Below are 19,933 nucleotides of genomic sequence, written 5' to 3' on the forward strand. Positions count from 1 at the left end.
TATCAGTTTATTTATTTCATGCATTTCCGCGCATTCATTTTGCATATTTAAAGTCCTTGGACGGATGGAATGAGGTTAAGGAATCGTTACTGTTATGTGTAATGAACAATAATCCTTCAACAAAAATTCAAAATCTTAGAATCTTAAAATGTTCCGCAAACTATGCTAAAAACATGTTGTTGCGAAAAGATTTTTATCATCTTTAGTATTAACTGCGGTGATAAAACCCGTAGAATAAAATGTTTTACAAGTATGTTATTGAAAGAAGATTCATCGCACAAATTTTATTGAAATGTGAAATAGATATTCAAAATAATTTATTAAGCACTAAAAATCTACATGAAATGAAAATCAAATCATGCAAATAACTGTGCCCCGCTTCAACAGTTCGAAACTGCTATGCGGCCCTTGATAGTAAGCATGCTGGGGACCACTGAGCTAGACAGTCTACGAAGGACAAAGGCGGCGAGGAGTTCGCCATAATGGATATTCTTCGCCCACTGAAATTATCGCCAACCGAACTTCCTGAACAAGATCCGACCTACAATGACGAGACTGATGAGCCTGACGTTGTACTTGAAGATTTGGAAGTTTTTGAAAGCAACAATTACTTCGATACAGATGAAGATGGGCTGGAATACATCACAGGAGCTGCAGCACGAAAATTTAAGGATAAACATCCATATGCGGGTAGCTTCACTTACAAATCTCAAGATGAATATGTGCAGCTTGGTCATTATCATTTATTAGACCATGATTATGCGTATCCCAGCAGCTACGTAGATCATCTTTCTCATGGTGGCTTATTCAAACCGTCGAAAGAATGGCTTGAAGAAGCTAGAAAAATCGACCTATTTTTTAAAAACTATCACAAGAATACGATTTCGAAGGAGAAGAATGTTGTCGCGAATGTTTCACGTAAGGTCGCTCAAAAATATTCTTCGATTCCAACTGATTTAGCAAATTATTTCATACGGTTGCGAACGTACATTCGTATAAGCACCCTGAACAGAAATCTCAAGCAAGACAAACAAAAGAAGCTATCCGTGAAGCGATTAGAAAAGCCTTTGAACGTTCCACGGACAGCTTATCAGAAAAAAATGAAGAAAGTTTTGATCTGATATGACGTCTCATTCTATGTTTAATATTGAATCCTACAGTGCGAGCCATAATAAATCATTAAAATGTTTTTTTTATATAACTTCATCTAAATTTATTGTATGGAATCATTTAAATGTACCCAGACCCTGACCCAGACATTAAATATAATAATACTAATGATCTAACTCAGCATTAACTGCATGGGTGTTTATTAATCGAAAATATTTAAACACAATCAGTTAATTAATACACCACGTTTTATATCGAGTGATATATTGCCCCCACTCGCATAAGAGTCCCATTTTACTTTTCATCACTTTTGAGTTAACCCAGTGAATAGCGTTCATTTCTAATGTACTTCCACAAATCATAATGAAAATTGCAATTTTGTGTCCATCAGTGAAAAAAATACCAAAAAGTCATGCATCAGTCAAAAAATACCAAGAATTTACATGACCTGATTGCACAAAATTAAACAATGTTTCAATCAAACTAAATCGTTTCACGGTAAAATATCGAATAAAGAACAACTCAGCAAAATTCCAACATGATCCGATGATGTTTCAATTTATTAGATATTTTTGAAGTTTTATATAGAAGATGCGATTTGGAACATCAATGGCTATTATCTCAATATGCGAAAAAAAAAACAGTATGGGACTGATAGACGAGGGAGTGGCAGTATAGCTCGTAGTGATTTTTTAGTAGTTCTGAATTCTTATTAGTATACATCTTTAGTGTAAGCATACTAAAGTTGAATTATGCGTATACTATTCTTAGAATTATCATAACTATTTTTTGCTTTTTTTCTTTTCTTTCCAATACGTAAACATTTGGCGGAATACTTTACCTTAGGATATAGGTACGTTGGGGTAGTACCTACTAGCCGAAATGAAATCTTTACGATATCGAAGACAAAAAATCGCCTTCAGAAAATCGAACACAGCCGACCGCGCGCAAGGCTTGCTTCGATCTTAAGTAGTTTCGTCAATGCGAGTGAAGGAAAAATCGGCAATTTTTGTCCACTTACCCAAAGGCAAACGATCAGATAGTGCCTGAAATCAGATAGGAATCACTTGAATTGCAATCAGAATCGTTTGGATTCTGATCGAAAGTGCCAGACCTGGACTCTTTCCGGATTTAATTATAATTCAATTATAACCATTTATCAGTGAGTACAGCATCACGTCTTACTGGGCTTGTCTGGATTCCTTTGTTTCGATTTGACTTGGAATCCTCTCGATTCCTATTGAAACCACATAGACTATGTGTGGAATTGTCTAAATAAGAATCAAGATTAGTTCTGAGCCCGAATTTTTATGAAATTGTTTTATTGTGAAATTGTCTTTTCCCAGATAAAATAGTCTTTTCCTAGATTCCCTTATCCCAGATAAAATAGTCTGCAGAAACAACAGCTCATGGATTTATTACGTAGCTCATAATTAGATTATTAAGCTCTAGGAGATCAGAATTCTCTTACTGAGAGTTTTCATAATGTTTAAAAAAAACCTACACAAATAACTTTGTTTTTTAAATGAATTGTCTTATTTCTGAATAAAGAATATTCACCAGTGTAGTTTCCTAATTTAAATTTTATTACTGCTCTGAGAATATTAGAAGATTCTCTGAGGTGGCTTTCAGTGCTCACTGTTATTACAAACAAACATACACCTAAAAAACAGATCTTACAATTATTGTATAAAAACGTGGCATATACAAATCTGTAAGGTTTTTAAAAAGAAATTGTATTAAAATCTTCCAAAATTGTATATGCCCAATTATTATACAGTTTCTGTAAGGTTCTTATGCAGAACTGTATTAAAATCTGCCATCCGCTGGTTGGGTGTACAAACTCAATATAGTATTTACAAAATTTCAGTATAACTATATTTTCTGTTCTTATGGTATTAGCTTAACAATTATTTACAAAAAATAATATTCATCGACCCCCGACTCACCTAAAAAAATCAACCACATATCCTCGAACCAAAACACGTGTACTGGACCTCAATCAAGTTCGATCAGGAGAACACATCCCTTGGCTCCCCGCCCTATCGGAGACGTGCAGCTCTATTTCATATCCCCATCACCCAAGCCCCCAAACTTTGCCGGTCGGTTGCTCGATACAGTAAGGTGAGTTCAGTTCGCTTTCTCGCTACCCTACGAAAGCAATTAAGATCTAATTATGTTTACTCATCAAGCTTAGGCACTGTGCCTTGCCTGCTGCCGGTCCACCAGCATGCGGATGCGTAGATATGCGAACATGTTCATTCCCCCCTCTGCGTGCCTAGGCACGGTTAAGAGGTGTGTAGCTACACGGTTTCCCCCCACGAGCAATTACTCAAATACCCTGGCCAGGGAAAAGAATAATAATTGCTTTCTCCTATGGAAGAACCTCTTCCCGTCGAAGTACATGTAATTCCAGCACATGAGTTTGGGTTCGACCTGCGACGTGAACTTCCGTAGCCTTCGGTACTGATGGTTTGTCTCGATGATGGAGATGGGGTGTCGATTGGGCCAGAGGCTATTAATGTGATTTACTTCGGGGGACTATGGGAAGTGGGTACGCAATGAGTCTAATAACGTGAAGCCGAGCCTCTCGAGGCTGATTGAATATTATTGGAAAAGTTTTGGCTTCTCATCAGAGCGGCTGTTTGTTTTTGACGCGTGGCGGACTAGAATTACAGTAAGGTGGATGTGTTCGAGATAAGAGTAGTAAGGAAATTGGAGCAAGTCGTTGGGTTTTATCTAACATCTTGAACAATATCGAACATATAAGAGAATTACACTTCCATAAATTAACTGTCTCCACAGTTTGACTTTCTAACTTTGTTGGTTGACTCCATTACTTATCGCAATAAATAATCATTAAACCCTTCCATGGGGGCCGAAACCAAACCCACCTCGAGCTGCTCCGACAAACGACAAAACTAATCGAATTTAAAGCCACCAAGACCGACCGACTGTGTGAACTCTATAAAACTTTTCTCAACACCTTCCGACCGATGGAAGACGACCAGGGAAAATCCTCGGATGGCCCACAATTCCAAAAGAAAAGGTTTTCCCTTCACCAGCGCTATGATCCCATCCGAGCGGAACTTCTTGCACCGGGTGAACTGGGAAGAAATCCCGCAATCGTTTTTCCACCAATCGCCTCGGCAAAGCCAGCGCCAGAACGAGTATCTGAGTTATGGCATTTCTTAAAACGACATCGACCATCCGACCGCCATATTTCTCTTTCTCACGATTCGCTCCGGTCTAGCGATTACTTATGAGTTTTTTGTTCTCCCCCCGGTTGCCAAACGCCTATCTGTAAGCGACCTGTCTCGGGTGCGATTCAACAAGTGAACTAACGATATGTGGCAATAGAAAACTGCACGGGAATCATTCGAAATCATGACCTACCTATTTCGATGCCGTTGGATTGTGAAAAAAAATGATATCACTTCGCCGTGACAGTGAACTTGTAACACTGCCGTGACCAGGATTCGAACCTGGGTTACTACGGCCACAACGTAGGGTCCTAACCACTAGACGATCACGGCTGTCGAAGTGTGGTGAATGGATGGTGTTCGAACAGCAACGCTGGATAAATGGATCGAATTTCAACAATTTTTTTTATTTCTCAAAGCACAGTGATCAGATTGAGTACATAATTATACCATCAAAAGCATTCCCACGCACTGTTTTACAGTGTGCTAACTGAAGCCTTGGGGTTATTGCTTCGATAGTTATTGTGCTTCTGCTGATTTCACAGGATTCGCTGAATTTACGCAAAAAAGTGCCAATTATTTGCGGTACAATTTAAAAATATTGTTTTGGATGAAATTGTTCCAAGTTTAAGATGTTTTCACTTCTTCATGATAAGGTTTTCAACTCTTAGCAGCAACTTTCAGAAGCATTCTAAGGCACAACCCATCATCAAAATTTTAATTCAATTAGCAGCTTCGGGAAGTGTTCAATTCCTCCATTATTCATTTGTTCAGCCTTTCTAATTTCACAGCAGTTGTGTCCGATACGGAAACTACCACGAAGAAACGAGCTTCGATTACTCTTTGCGTTTAACAGAACGAATGAAGCGACCGTGTCTGTTTATTCGCCGCGACATCACTACATACATCGTACAAAAATTGTTGATTCATTTGTTCAGTTCTTCACCAAACCTGATGATTGTACGCGACAAACTCGTCACAACGGAGGAGTACAATCACACATCGACGGTTTCAGTTTCGTTGTGTACTTTTGGAGCTTGCTGATAAAGAGTCAATTATTGATTGTTCACTATACAAACGAATGCCGCAGTGTGGAATATATTGAGCGTATTGTGGAAGGTTATGGTTTTAGCAGTTTTGATTATAAGATGTTTGATACAATATAGGTTTGATACAATATAGGATACATCATAAACTAATTTGATGCAAATTAATGATTGTTAAATGATCTTTTTATTATTTCAGAAGACTTTCTGATTTCGATGGTTTTTATTCCATTGTCACGATAAGGATTATGAGCATGATTCTGTAACATTGGTTTAAATTAGCTACATCGAACTTAACTTATATATGTTCCAGATTAGCTGACTATTATTAGGCAATCATTCTCATTGTTAAAACAAAATTTAGTCTATTTAAGCTAGCGGTGGATGTCGTCTCCACAGGGCGGCTTTGAAGCATCCTCTTAAAAATCCATGACGTCGATGCTCTCGTAAATACATTACTTCTAGTATAACTTTCAAAAGTAGAACTATACTTACGTTACGATAGAATCAGAAGTAATTCAAAGAACGAGGAGATTATAATATTTATAGATTACAAAACATACATTTATCCAGATGATCGCCCCAGCTTTAGTTTTCTATCGGCTGAGTTAAAATACGAATCGATCGTATAATTAAAAAGTTAGGCAATATAAGACGATTACTGAAACAATAAAAACAATATTTGCCCTTTAAAGTTAGTTTAAAAAAAGCATTGATTCGGGAGAGTGGCTTCGTCTACAGCAAATTCTGAGGGAGTGAGAGAAAAAATTCAACGCAAAATCAATCAAAATTGTTACTGTTAGACTAATACTCAAACGTTAACAATAAGACAGGATTCTCCGTCGAATTCCATTTGCTGTAAGCAAATCGGTTGGCTGAAGTGCTCGAAAAATAGTGAAGTGTGCGATCAGGAAGATTTTAAATAGCCAACTACCAACGGGATAAGTTTCCGCGTCGAATGCAACGTGTCGCGAGCTAGAGATGGACAAAACGGATCACTTTGTTGAACGAATCAGAACTGGATCATTCAGTTCTAATGATCCGGATCTTCCACACGGATCGGATTTTGGGAACAAAATATAAGGAGAAAGCAAATTAGGGAAATGGTTTTCATTCAAGTTCACATTATTGACCCGTACATACAATAATATCATCCTTCTCACACTCACAAGCATTTATAACATTTATGGAATACTTCAAAAAAAAATGTTAAATTTTATCATTTTCTAACAAATCGTCCGATAATTCGCTGATCTGGTGAACCGGATCTTTTAAAAAGTGAGCTACGAATCATTCGTTCACATCAAAGATCCGGATCATTTGAACGGTTCCGGATCTTAACGCCCATCTCTATCGCGAGCTAATCGGTTAAGGGTGAAAATTTTCAAACAAAAATTACGATGTTTTTCAAGTTTTTTTTTTTTGGAATAGACGCCCAAAACCAAAACCGGAAGACTCCCGGACATGTGAGAAACAGGGCCAAACCAAAAACATCTCAATTCGTGTCCCATTCACTCAAATATGTTGTCCAGCGAATCCATCGGGTAGCTTTGGTGGGATAAAATGCCCATCGATGGATTTGAATTTGAGGTATTGGAAGCTTTAAAGGTAACCAATTGCGAAGGACCCGTTCGGTAAGTCGTTTTTATTATTTCTCACATAGACCCATTTTTACATGAGCTGTTGTGATAGTATGTGGCAGTCAGTTTGATTAAGATAATTGAACATTAGGATCGTTCAATTTTATAGAAGGTTTGAGGGTTCTAGCTTCCGTATGTCTTCTGCCGGCATTTTTTTTTTTTCTTACATTTTGGCAGTATTTTGACCAAATTGATGAAGAATTGTGGCGAATTCTGTTTGTATAGTGGTTTGTGTGGGAGGAATTTAGGATTATGTGAACCTTAAATCTTCATACGATTACAAGATCGTGTTGGATTCGGTTGTGCACGCAGTCCTGGCTACCGTGTCTACGGGCGGAGCATGCGGATGACCCATTACTATTACTTTTGAGTTGATTTAGCGATATAATTGGCATTGTTTATATGAGATAAATAGATAATTTGGTGCAATTAGCGTGAACTGATTTACTATCAGAATCAACGCACGATGAGTTAGTTGTCCGGTGGTTTTATTTGTATAGATGCTGAAGGTGAGTGTTGGGAATGTACATTAGAATTCATCATGAATTGGTAGTGTGGGGTTGGGGGCTCACGGTAGTTTTTGGTTTTTCCGGCATGGATTACCATCAGCGCCGCGCCGTAGCGTGGACTCCCAGCGTCCTTGGCGAAATCGTTATTAGGCGCCCCTTACTGTCTTGGCATGTTCAAAACAAAAAGCATGATAAGAGCTGGGATACTTTTAAAATCAATTGGTCTGGGTCTCTTCTCATTGCTCGATCCCGGAAAATGAGAGAGCGGACTGGGCCTTTTGGATAAGGTGAGCGCTGGTACGATGATGTTTACGACCAGAAAATAACCTTCGATGATTTTTTTCTATTAGTTCGACAGGAAAACCTTGAACTAGCTTCAGGAATCTTGAAACCTGGGAGCTGCGGACTGGATCGAATCAAATTTTCAAGATATTTTGCTTGAAACTCGCAAATTTCCTCCCAGTGTTCACTGTACTGTTACGATTTTCTCGCATTGAATTATTATCTTTATCAAATTCTTATTATCTTTATAAAATTAAATTACAAAGATTTCGTCAATTTACCGCATCGAATATATTAACGTGTCGAATGTTAAATTAATTCATACCCTCCAGTTTTGTTGAATCCGTCGATATATTTAAAATGACGCCAGTAAATTAAAATTAGTTGAAAATGAGCTATATTTAGTATGAGTTGATTTATACGTGTACTCTCTCGTCTACGCTCAAAATGCACAAAACCTCTCTCGATGCGATGGATACTTTTTGACAGCTTACTTTGGAGATTCTTTGACACTCGTTTCGACTCTATCCGGAGCTCCCAGCTTGAAACAAAACCAACAGAAATAAAAAAAAATGGGAGTTGTGTAGTTGACTGTATTTGATTCGCCCGTAGATGTCGAAGCGTCAATGGTTCAAAAAATTGAATAAGGGACGAGACTTCATTCGAACCTTGTGTCGTCTACTGTCCAATCACTACACTCTAAATGCACATCTTTTCAGAGTGAGGCTCTCGGAAGACAATCTGTTTGCAGCGAGGAATATCAGGATATTGTTTACGTCGTGTGGGCGTGCAAGGAACATCGTGGCCCCAGATCTGCGTTAAAGGAATATCTGCGGGTCAGAGGAAAACAACCAAGCCCAAGCAACCAGAAGTTCAGATTTTACTTAAATTTACTCTTAACCGAACTAATTGGTTCACATCAAGTTCCAAGCATCCTTAACGGAACTTTAAAGTTTACTTTTACGCTCCCACTATACTAAAAATTACTTAAAATGAGAACTGATTAAGCCAAAATAGCCCTTCTTATCCGAACTTCTGGTTGCTTGGGAAATCTCCTAACAAACTTGAAAGCGGGTGAAGCGCTTATTCAGTCTTGGAAAAATTAGCTTATTCAACTTAAATTGTTTGTTGGGATTAGCGAAGTGATGGCGGGGCTTGATATCTATTACATGTCCCTTGATAACCAATTTTTGAGGGATTCTGATGTAAGAATGCAATCATAGTTCGCCCATCCTCTTGTCTACCATACCCCATCACGAATATCCTCCTCTTGTTTTCCAGTTAAATGTCTGTCGTTTTCCATTCATATGTCTTCCTCTCGGTATTTTCTCCCAAGAAAATGTTTGTTCGTTCCATTACAGAAGTAAAACATTGTCAAGAATGGCACCTATGTGAACATCAGCATCGAAGAAAAATCATACGCGGTTTTTTACAGTCTACTCTGTGCTTCGTCTTTGGCGTATTGAATTCCTCACTTGTTCCATTCTTTTTCTCAATTGTATATCCTGTTCAATTCAAGTGGTATCCGAGCACGTAAAAAAGCTTGATGAAATTTTTCATCATTTCCCACAAATCTGGATTTTGGCGCCCCCTATGTCCTGGCGCCCTTGGCGGGGGCCAACTTGGCCAACCTCACGCTACGGCGCTGATTACCATATAAACATAGTTTGCCTTTGCGTCACTCTTGGATCGTCATCAGAATTATCAAGGGAATGCTTAACGGGGGATATTTTTTTACGGGGAAAAACTAAAAACGGAACTGCTGTTTTGAGCATGTGTTTATAATTACTAATATACGAAATTTGTTAGTTTCTCATTTCATGTATCAATGAGATTCTTGTCCATACAAAATAAGAGGGTTGAAGAAAACTCGAGTACATTTTCTTCGATATATTTTTCATAGTCCTGTCCTGAAATATTGTATATTTACATATTGTGAAAATGTTGGGGCGCCTATTTAATGGTGTTCAATCTGTAGGGTGGTCGTTTCTCAATTATGTATTTGAAAAAGTTGTCACATTTTCTCAGCCAGATGTCAGATGAAGTGTAGAGGAATCTAGCAATTTCTCATATGCCCAGTTGTAATGATTTATATGGGTCATTGTACATGATTGTAAGATAAAACATACAAAACACGTCTGGTGTCTTCCGCTAGTGAAGACATTCCACAAAAAAATCCCGATAAAATTTTCTAGAGAGAGTTTACATTTTTGTCTCTTTACAGTAAGCGTTGAAATGAGAAATGAATTTCTTTGAAAATAAATGTCGGTTTTGCAACTGCAAAACAACTTTACAACTAATAGGTCATTTATATGTTGTAGGATGTTTAATTTATCCAAATCCTTTCTAAAATCTCTGGCCAATTCTTTTTCTACATTCCTCGCGTTGGAGAAATGACGACGTAGGTACTTCACCAAAAATTCAAATGAACAATTGCTCACTTTGAGCGGTAGATTGTTTGTCCTCGCGAGGGATATACAAGTAAACAATTCACGTTTTTCGGTTGTTAGACAGCCGTTAACGATGCAAACCGGATGCCAGTTTTGTCACAGATCTTTATTTCAGGATGAATCGTCTCTTGAGATTCAGTACACTCCCACGCACTTTGCTGTAATAAGCAGATATTGATATTTTTCCTCACGTTAGATGAAAATAATACAATCACGATAGCTGATTATCGCGGACAGTTAAAAGATAAATTAACAATAGCTCTACCGGAGCGATTGGTTGTTTACCCTTTCGATGGGTGAACAAAAACACAACAAAATACGTCGTAACTGAAATATACTTTGTTCTCGCGTCAACATTAACATGCTAGTTACTTGGATTACATCACTTACCAAGGTGAATCCTGATCTAAGTAATGACACTTCCTCTCTCTACTTTCAATACTCCTTCCCGTAACAACCGTAGAGATGCAGACGATTCGTCGGTCTCTGAAACAACGGTTGTTACACTAACATTCCTTCCCTTCCCTATATGATCGTAAGGACGTGGCCGGCGCTGTTATTGACCCATTGAAAGTTGAGCTTTCAGAACTTGCACATTGAGGATGGAGTGCTAATCCCAAGTCCCATCTGTTGGTTCCCTGTGCAATTCCGCTAGTTCTGGTCAATCACGGAGTAGCAACTACGAATTGTACGGTCATCTCATGCTCATGCTCATGCTCAGCAAATTCTGAGTGAGTGAGATTTTTCTGCAAAAATTAAGAAGAACATCCGCAGGAAATTAAAAAAAAAACAATAAAAATGTTGACAGCTTAGCTTTAGCTTAGCTTTAGGTTAGCTTTAGCTTAGCTTTAGCTTAGCTTTAGCTTAGCTTTAGCTTAGCTTTAGCTTAGCTTTAGCTTAGCTTTAGCTTAGCTTTAGCTTAGCTTTAGCTTAGCTTTAGCTTAGCTTTAGCTTAGCTTTAGCTTAGCTTTAGCTTAGCTTTAGCTTAGCTTTGGCTTAGCTTTAGCTTAGCTTTAGCTTAGCTTTAGCTTAGCTTTAGCTTAGCTTTAGCTTAGCTTTAGCTTAGCTTTAGCTTAGCTTTAGCTTAGCTTTAGCTTAGCTTTAGCTTAGCTTTAGCTTAGCTTTAGCTAGCTTTAGCTTAGCTTTAGCTTAGCTTTAGCTTAGCTTTAGCTTAGCTTTAGCTTAGCTTTAGCTTAGCTTTAGCTTAGCTTTAGCTTAGCTTTAGCTTAGCTTTAGCTTAGCTTTAGCTTAGCTGCTCGCCCATATTGACATAGTTTATAATCTTTTGAAAACGGTCTATTATGATGCCTCCGAACCCGGGTAGAATCCGAGATATTGATAACAAAACATGATATTAACTTGTTTGAAATAAGAGTAAAAATAACAAGCGAAAATAACAAAAAAAAAATGCACCGAAATATCATAAAAATATCAGATTTTGCTATTAACAAGAACAAACCAATAGCTCAAGATATTGATAAGTTCTTGTTAATGGCAAAACCTGATATTTTTATGATATTTCGGTGCAAATTTTTATTATTTTCGCTTGCTATTTTTACTCTTATTTCAAACAAGTTAATATCATGTTTTATTATCTATCTTAAGCTTAGCTTTAGCTTAGCTTAGCTGCATGAGAAAATGGGAAAAACTTTTTTCAAATTTTTTGATGGGCCGCCCTTTTATTCGGTTCTATTTGATGCCCTGATGCGCTGGACAAAATTTCAGCCAAATCGGTCAACGTTTGGGCGGTGCTAAACTCGTTGGAAGTTTATATGGAAAAATGTATGCACAAAAATCCACAAACAGTAAATTGCAGTTGGACGGCATAATTTACGTTGAAGAACCATAATACTCATTCAGTTCTTGTAGAATTAATTACAGAATGTTATGCTGAAAACCGCGAGAAGATTAGTGTTTTTAGGCGAAGATATTAGCATTTTACTGGAGTGTTGTAGGGGTGAAATTATTTCTTTTCAAAGGCAAAAGAAACGAAATTTGCTCAAACCCCACTTCAGAGAAATGCTAATAACTTACCGGGCAAACTCTAATCTTCTCGTGGTTTTCTGCATAACATTCTGTATTAAATCTTGAAGCTCTGAATGAGTTCTTCATCGTAAGTTGTGCCGTCCAACTGCAATTCACTGTAGTTGAATGATTTTGCATAAATTTTTGCATATAAATTTCAACGAGTTTAGCACGGCCAAACGTTGACAGATTTGGCTGAAATTTTGTCCAGTGCATCAGGGCATCAAATAGAATTGAATAAGAGGGCGGCCCATCAAAATTTGAAAAGTGTTTTGAGCCACCTAGTATACACTCTCGATAGATAGCATACCGTGAGAGACGTATTTAATTAAAACCGTAAGCAGTACGGGGTTGGACTTTTCTTATACTATATAAATTTCGAATAGAAATATTGTGTTTATTATACAGTAGACGAAAAGTCAAGAGGGTTTGCGTGGAAGTGTCATCAGATTGGATAAATCGACGTTTGAATCTTCATTTACAAAATCACGTACGTCCTTTTGAATAAGTACCCGAGAATATTTATTTATTGTATTCCATGTTCAATTTCGTTATCAAACGCATTCACACGCTATTCTATCCGTATCCGTTCCGTTCATTAGGGACTATTTTAAGTTGATTCAAATAACAGTGGAACACGGCTGAATTAATAAAAACATTGTGCATTCGGTAGCTTAAAACCAAATCTTTCAGATGGTGGCTGTTTGGCTTGCCGCTTCTTGCGGCTTTTCATGGTGTGTTGATGTCAAAATTGAATATTTTTCTAAAGATTCCTCAAAGTTGACAGGTTTCAAGATAGATCAAAGTAGTCTTCTAGACAAACATGTACATCTGCCTTTTTTTATTTCATACTGCCCTTTAAATTAAGTTAAGATGTTTTCTTATCAAAAGAAAGCCTAAGAAATATCGTTCAACTCTTCTGAAGACACCATTACTCTAAAATGTAGTTTTCAGGTCGAAAACTAAAAAAACGCACGTTTTGGGGGCCTTTGAACCAGTGTGCAATGTCGTGATGTAGCGTACCTAGTAATGTAACTTGTACCTAGAAACCGAAAAACTAGTACATGGGAATACGTGAGCTTGAGCTTGAGCTTGATTGACTGCTCGTAGTTGCTACTCCATTATGACCAGATCAGCTGTTCTTGCACAGGGAACCAAAAGATGTTTGCTTGGGACTAGCACACATCTTCAATGTACAAGTACTGGTGATCTCATTTGTTAGGTCATACTGGCGCCTGCCACGTCAGAATGCAAGTCAATGTAGGGAAGGGGGAGGAAATTATGATGCAATCACTCGCCCACTGCAAGCCGAATATACCTCTGCACTTGCCACGAGTTCATGCGGAATTTGTTGGAATTTTTGGGTTAGGTTCGAGAGGCAGAGGTCCGTCTTGGTTAACGAGCTGCCAATGTGATAGATAGGAGAAAGCAACTGATGGAATTTCTAATTGGATGTAGGAAACGAGCTCTATAGTTCATTTCCAATTCTAGCAGATTACTGTTAGAATACTCAAATTGAAGTAGGTATAGTAATGGAAACGGTATGGAATCGATTTTCAGTTCTAGCGATTGCTAGAACATGAGAAATATAGAGAAAGATACAAAGTAGGAGAATGGAATGGACCTGGGATTAAACCCATGACCTCCTGCGTATGAGGCAGAAGTAGTAGCCATATGACTACCAAGCCCGCTACCATTAGTACATGGGAATACGTGTCGTTTAAAGTGGTATTGAGTTTAGACTTGAAGCCTTGGTTGGTTGCATCGACATGGCCTAAGACAATAAAGTATCGTGAGTTTGTGAATCGAATGAATGATACATGGAAACTAACCGTTAAAAATGTCAATTGATATGCTGTAATTTATCTACTAACCGAACGATCTTGCTTAGAGTATTTGTAAATTGTTTACTATGCTAAAAATGTTGTTAGTCATGTTGTTTTTATCTGTTGATTTTGATGATGAAGAATTGTAGCGTAATTTAATGTAGCCTGTTTCGATTAAACTTGATGTTTATTGTTAACTAGCAGACCTGACGAACTTCGTTTCGCCTAAAATTGATTTATTTTATGTTTAGATGTCAGGATATGCCGAAATTTCTGTTTAATTTGTATGGGAGCCCCTTTCCAAAGAGGGGAGGGTCTTGAACCGTCTTAAGAACCTTCCCGGCCATAAAACCTCTGCATACAAATTTTCACGCCGATCGGTTCAGTAGTTTTCGAGACAGAAATTCATTTTTATGTATATAGAAGAAGAAGATTTAATTTTAATAGGTTCAATAAGACCAGTGTAGGTCAGTTGGATACAAAATAAACAAAGAATAAAGAATGTACTGTGGCTTAAAGTGTGGGATAAATTAGCAGTTACGTGCCAATTCAATATCCCTCCACGAATACCACTGCACTTCACTTTTTCTCAAAGCGTAATCTAAAAAAAGTTTTTAAGCACTTTTCCGCATAGAAGCCACCCGGAAATATTGATGGGATGCTTATGAAACTTTCCTTTGGAAATTATTCACTTGTTTGTAGCAGAAGCTTAACACTAATCGTGATACTTGCCCGAAGAAATTATAAAAATTTAATTGTTGATTTTTGGTAAGAAGGTTGGATTTTTTTGTACTGACTGTGGCACTTCTGTATTATGCCATGATAAGGGGATAGCCTATATAATCAATCACATAGGGTAGATGGACCAGTCGTGGTTATAGCACCGACAAACCGACGGGCCTGTCTAATTCCGAAATTGGCAAAAAAATTGAACGCCGTTTTACTTGCAGTGTAGTAACTCGTTCTGTCACTGCTGACATAAGCGATCATTGCGTTGCGTTGCGTTGCGTTGTAACAGAGTATTTCGTAGATTGCATACTGATAGCTGTCATGTATTTTCTTTAACTTTCTTACCCCAACTGCTTATGGAATACTATTTGGGATTTAATAGCAACCCAATTGGGGGTCAAAAATGATAAAGCATGAAAGCTACCATTGCCGGCCACACCCATCTTCTCTGTTACTAAGGAAGGGAAGGAAATGATGATATGACATCTACTTAACGAGAGGCACTGCTGACATAAGCGATCATTTCACAAAGAAAATCAAGAAAGAGAGAAAGGAAAGTGCGCGAGAATCGACCAGTTGTTCGGTGTAAACATCATATGCACGCTTTGAGTAATCTACACAGCGATGTTAATTAAAATAAAAATAAAATTAAAAATCTCTTCGCAATGCTAAAATCGACAGTAAAAATCCTATACCATCATCACTACAGAATGCATTAAAGCTAAAAAAATAATTCTAGCATGAAAATATTGATCTATATGATAAACATTCTCATTTAGAATGCAAACCCGAATATTGATTGATATTCGATAGCTGATAAAATTCTACGAAGAGTGCATGCTCTAATTTGCCCACACACATGTGAGAGCTGTTGTGTAAATCATCGCACAGATGGAGTTAGTGGAATAAATTGCCACGAGTTTTGAAGAACTGTACATGGGAAGGCACGTCGGTTTATCGGTGGTTATAGCACCAGTTGTGGCACTAGTAGTTAGATGTACCAATCGTGGTTATAACACCAAGTGGCAGAAAATATCTCATAACGAAACATGTTTTGATCAGTGAACCATATTCATGTGACACGATAACACCGTTAATCAGGAATGAGAATTGAGACGGCTCTCTTCTTACTCTTAATTTCTCACTAATGACCCTTTCGGCCAAATAACCTTTTTGGCCTAATGACCCTTTCGGTTAAATGATCCTTTCGGCCAAATGACTTTCGGCCTATTCGGCCAAATGGTATATTTGGCCAAACAACTTTCGGCCTACTTGTCATAATACGAGTTTGTACCTTCATATTTGATTCCACCACTTGATTGTACTTTGACAGATACGTATTTCGACCTCAACAGTGAGGTCGTCTTCAGAATCTCGTACCATGACTCGACTTGGCATTCGGCCAAATGGCTTTCAGCCGAATGGGTTTCGGCCAGGATTTGTAGAAATCACTCTCAATAGATAACGAACAACGATAAAAGAGAGGCAAAAACTGTTCCAAATCATAACAAGCCATGATAACAAATCTATCAAACTTGTATACAAGTGCGAAAAAATAGAATCGGATAGGCAGCCCCCACAAAAAAGTGATGATTCTCGCTTTGTTTTAGCTCCTCTAGTGTTGGTTACTGCACAGCTGTGTAGATCAAGTTGAAATGCATCATCAGAGCCAGTGCTCCCCACATTTGGAGCTTTAAAACAGGAATTTATAATGGGGTATAAAATCTCGAATTAGTTCTCTATCATGACAGCTTGCGAAAAAAGTTTCTCGCGGTATGCTACATATCGTATATGTATACAGAGATGATAAGTGAGAGACTTGCTCTTTCTCTTTATGATTCAATCCCTGGTTTCTGCCAAACGACCCTTCCTCGTGCAGGAAAACTCAGGTGCGAAATTGATTCTCTCCGTTTCTTTTTCGACCTTTTGTTCTTTTTGATTTTTTGGTTCTTCTGACCTTTTGCCCCGTTTGACGTTCTCTTCTTTCGACCTTTTGTATCGTTGGACGTTTTTCCTTTCGACTGTTTGTTCCTTCGACCTTTTGTATTTTGACATTTTGGGATCGCAGCAATCATTGCCCGTGGTCGGTTGCGTCAAATTTTTGCAGAGAAGATTTTTTTCGCATCCGATATTTTCTGTAGCCAAAAAGTGTACTGTGAAAGTTTGGCCTGTGCGAGTGTGAGTTCTAAAACGACCAGGGAAATGTTTTGTGCTTTAAAAGAATTGTCAAGCCAATTGTTATGCTGGGCTATATAGACTGGCTGTGAGTTTTGGAGAGAATGCGGATAGTGCCTACCAATCTGGAGGGTAGCGAAGATTATTGAAACCTGGTGCGATCGAGGTGATGTTCTCCGACCAAGATTCATGGAATACAAGAGTGACAACAGTTTGTTAAGTAAAATTTGCCTGTTATTATTGTTTCTTTTGTAGTTTTTTTTTTAAACTAAATTAGCAATTGCCTGATTATTTCCAAAATGTCCAATGGTGGTGAAACTTATTTTAACATATAGGGGAGATTCCCCAGCGCCGGACACCTCCCAATACCGGACACCTCCCAATACCGGACACCTCCCAATACCGGACACCAGTGGCGTAGCCAGAAAATTGGTCTGGGGTTTTCGAAAAAAAATTCTTCTGAAAATTTTGTCTCTGGGGGGGGTTTTATGCCCATAACCACCCCCCTGGCTACACCACTGCCGGACACTTCTAAAACGGCACTTGCCGAGATCCCTCCATCATCTTATATACAGTATGGTCCATAAAAATGCGAAAACATCAAAATTATAGTTACGTAGTTACATAGGTGAGAGACTATGTTACATAGTAAAATTTTTTCATGAATACATTTACTAGATACAAATGTTTTTTCATGATACGTTTGCTTACACACATATATATGAATAGTATGTAGAAATAACCCTTTAATGTACAAAAACATAAGTTAAAACCCAGATTAATCCACCTAGCGGTGATAGTGCCTTTCTCGACCTTCGTAAAATGTGCACATATTTTGTCCCATTCCCGAATGTCGCAACTGCATCGCGAGTGGTGCACGATTATGGCACAGATGCGCACTACTCGCGATGCAGTTGCAACATCCGGAAATGCGAGAAAATGCGATTGTCGCGAGACCTCGGTTCGGTTTTCAACTTGATCTTCAATATGCTAATAAGAATTTCGACATTTTTTTTCCTTTTCTAATCTTTTTGACGTACATACCCATGTTTTATTTTACCCAGTCATATATTTTGAGGATATTACTTTTGGATGTTTGTTAAACTGAAGCTCCGACTACACAAAAAGAAAACGAAAATGTCATTCCCATCGAGCGGAGAGCAATATTTGTTATGATATAAATCTCATGACCGTCCTTCTGCCAAACTCCCGTATGAAGAGGGAGGGAAGCGTATCAGTGTGGAAGCATCCGATAGATCGTTTTCGGAGAGAAATTATAGCCTTTCGGTACAACTTTGTTGCACAAGAAAGGCAAAAATTATGGCCAATTTCTAAGGTAATAGTCCAATCTGGCCAATTTTCAATAGAAAATAATAGAACAGGATTCCGCGTCCAATGCAATTTGTTGTATCGATCAAGGGTATATGCATTAAAAGTGAGCTAGGCTTTTCTACGCGCCTTTTTTAAAACACAAAGTATTTTGGCCATAATTTCTGTGCCCATAGTCCAATCTTCAATATAAAACAATACGGCAGGATTCCGCGTCGAGTGGAACTTGTTGTAAGTGAATTGGTTGAGAATAAGTACCAAAAAAGTGAGCTAAAATTTTCGCACTTTTGGCAGGAACTAATAACCGGGACGTGATTGTCCCGAAGAACCGATTAAAAATTCATGCAACCCAGAAGAGCTGACGAGACCAGCTCCGCCAGAGGCGCTAGTGTATTTTACTCAAATTGTGGTAAATTTGCGAGAGAGTGTTTTGTTCAGTGTAGACTTTTCTACTGTCAAAGTTTTGTTTACATTCCTCAACGGATGATGTCACGTTACTTCAGAAGTGTTCGGTTGTTTTCTTCCGCTGTATTTTATTTGCACAAACGTTTGCATAAACCGGTGGTAAATACCGTAAATAAAAAAACAAACATTAAATAAAATTAACAATAATCAATGCATTGCCGCGGTTTTAGACGACTTCATGGCATCAGATACAGGTAAGAATCTAATCAAGAAATGTTGGAATAGAATTTAGCTGTTGTTCGCTGATTGTTTAGACTTAAAATCTACTTTTCAATAACCATAGTTGCGGTTTTTCAGCTAATATGCAACGGTCAGGGGAAAAATCCACATATGGCAAGCTGCTAAATTGTTGCTTGCTAATCCCATGAAACAATTCCGTTACCTTATCACTAGCAGCAGAACGCCAGCTTACCCGCATCAACAGAATATGAGTTACATATTTACATGAAACGGTCGTGTGTACCCTGAACTGATAGTATTTACTCGAGAAATAGATGCCGGAATGCTTGGTGGAAGCAGCCCTGAAAGAAGTTTGGAATGCTTGATCGTTGCTGGTGTTTCAATAACAGATGACAAAAGCAAGATTATTTTGACGGCTATTTCTGGAACAAGGTGAGTTCAATATTCAATTTTCTGTGACTGAATAAGACTTTAAGTCTTCCACACTTACCTCCAGATATCGATCCGGAAAAAAGAAAAGACCATCGAAAAGTATTTTGCTGTCCAATTCATCAAGAATTGCACAGCAGGAGGAAAATCATTCAAAGATTTGCTCCGAACAAGTCTAATCTGTATTGGCTATACAGCAACTGTTTGAGCTGAATTTGATCAACATCAAGAAAGTTAGCATCAGCGTCAGAGGACCTACTGAGCCATTACGGACGAATATGATTATCTGAACGAGAATTAAGCAAGCGGAAAACGATAAAAAAAACACATGGATTCGGGCTCGGAGAATTCGGTTTGGTGAAAAACGAATCACGGAAGAAACCTCAAAAGTCTAATGGCAGTTCTTCTGAAATCATATCTCATAATTTGCTGCTAAATATCTACCCGGAGAAGTAAACACGCATATCGTTGAGCGAATTTTGGAACTTGACAAAACTGCAAAGGAACGGTTGCTGGCAAAAAGTGCAAACCACAA

At 38.1% G+C, this 19,933-nt stretch overlaps 1 long non-coding RNA gene and 1 other non-coding gene across 2 annotated transcripts; one reads left to right on the forward strand and one right to left on the reverse strand.

The window, feature by feature from the left end:
- Positions 1-4,574: 4,574 nt before the first annotated feature.
- Trnah-gug (transfer RNA histidin (anticodon GUG)) lies at positions 4,575-4,646 on the reverse strand. The gene has a single exon. It is a non-coding gene; the product is annotated as a tRNA-His (tRNA).
- A 14,242-nt stretch (positions 4,647-18,888) lies between these two features.
- On the forward strand, positions 18,889-19,839 carry LOC134202883 (uncharacterized). Its single transcript, XR_009977370.1, has 3 exons — positions 18,889-18,983; positions 19,087-19,401; positions 19,466-19,839. It is a non-coding gene; the product is annotated as an uncharacterized LOC134202883 (long non-coding RNA).
- The last annotated feature ends 94 nt before the right edge of the window (positions 19,840-19,933 follow it).

Source organism: Armigeres subalbatus, unplaced genomic scaffold, assembly GCF_024139115.2.
Source record: "Armigeres subalbatus isolate Guangzhou_Male unplaced genomic scaffold, GZ_Asu_2 Contig1495, whole genome shotgun sequence".
Taxonomy (NCBI): Eukaryota; Metazoa; Arthropoda; class Insecta; order Diptera; family Culicidae; genus Armigeres; species Armigeres subalbatus.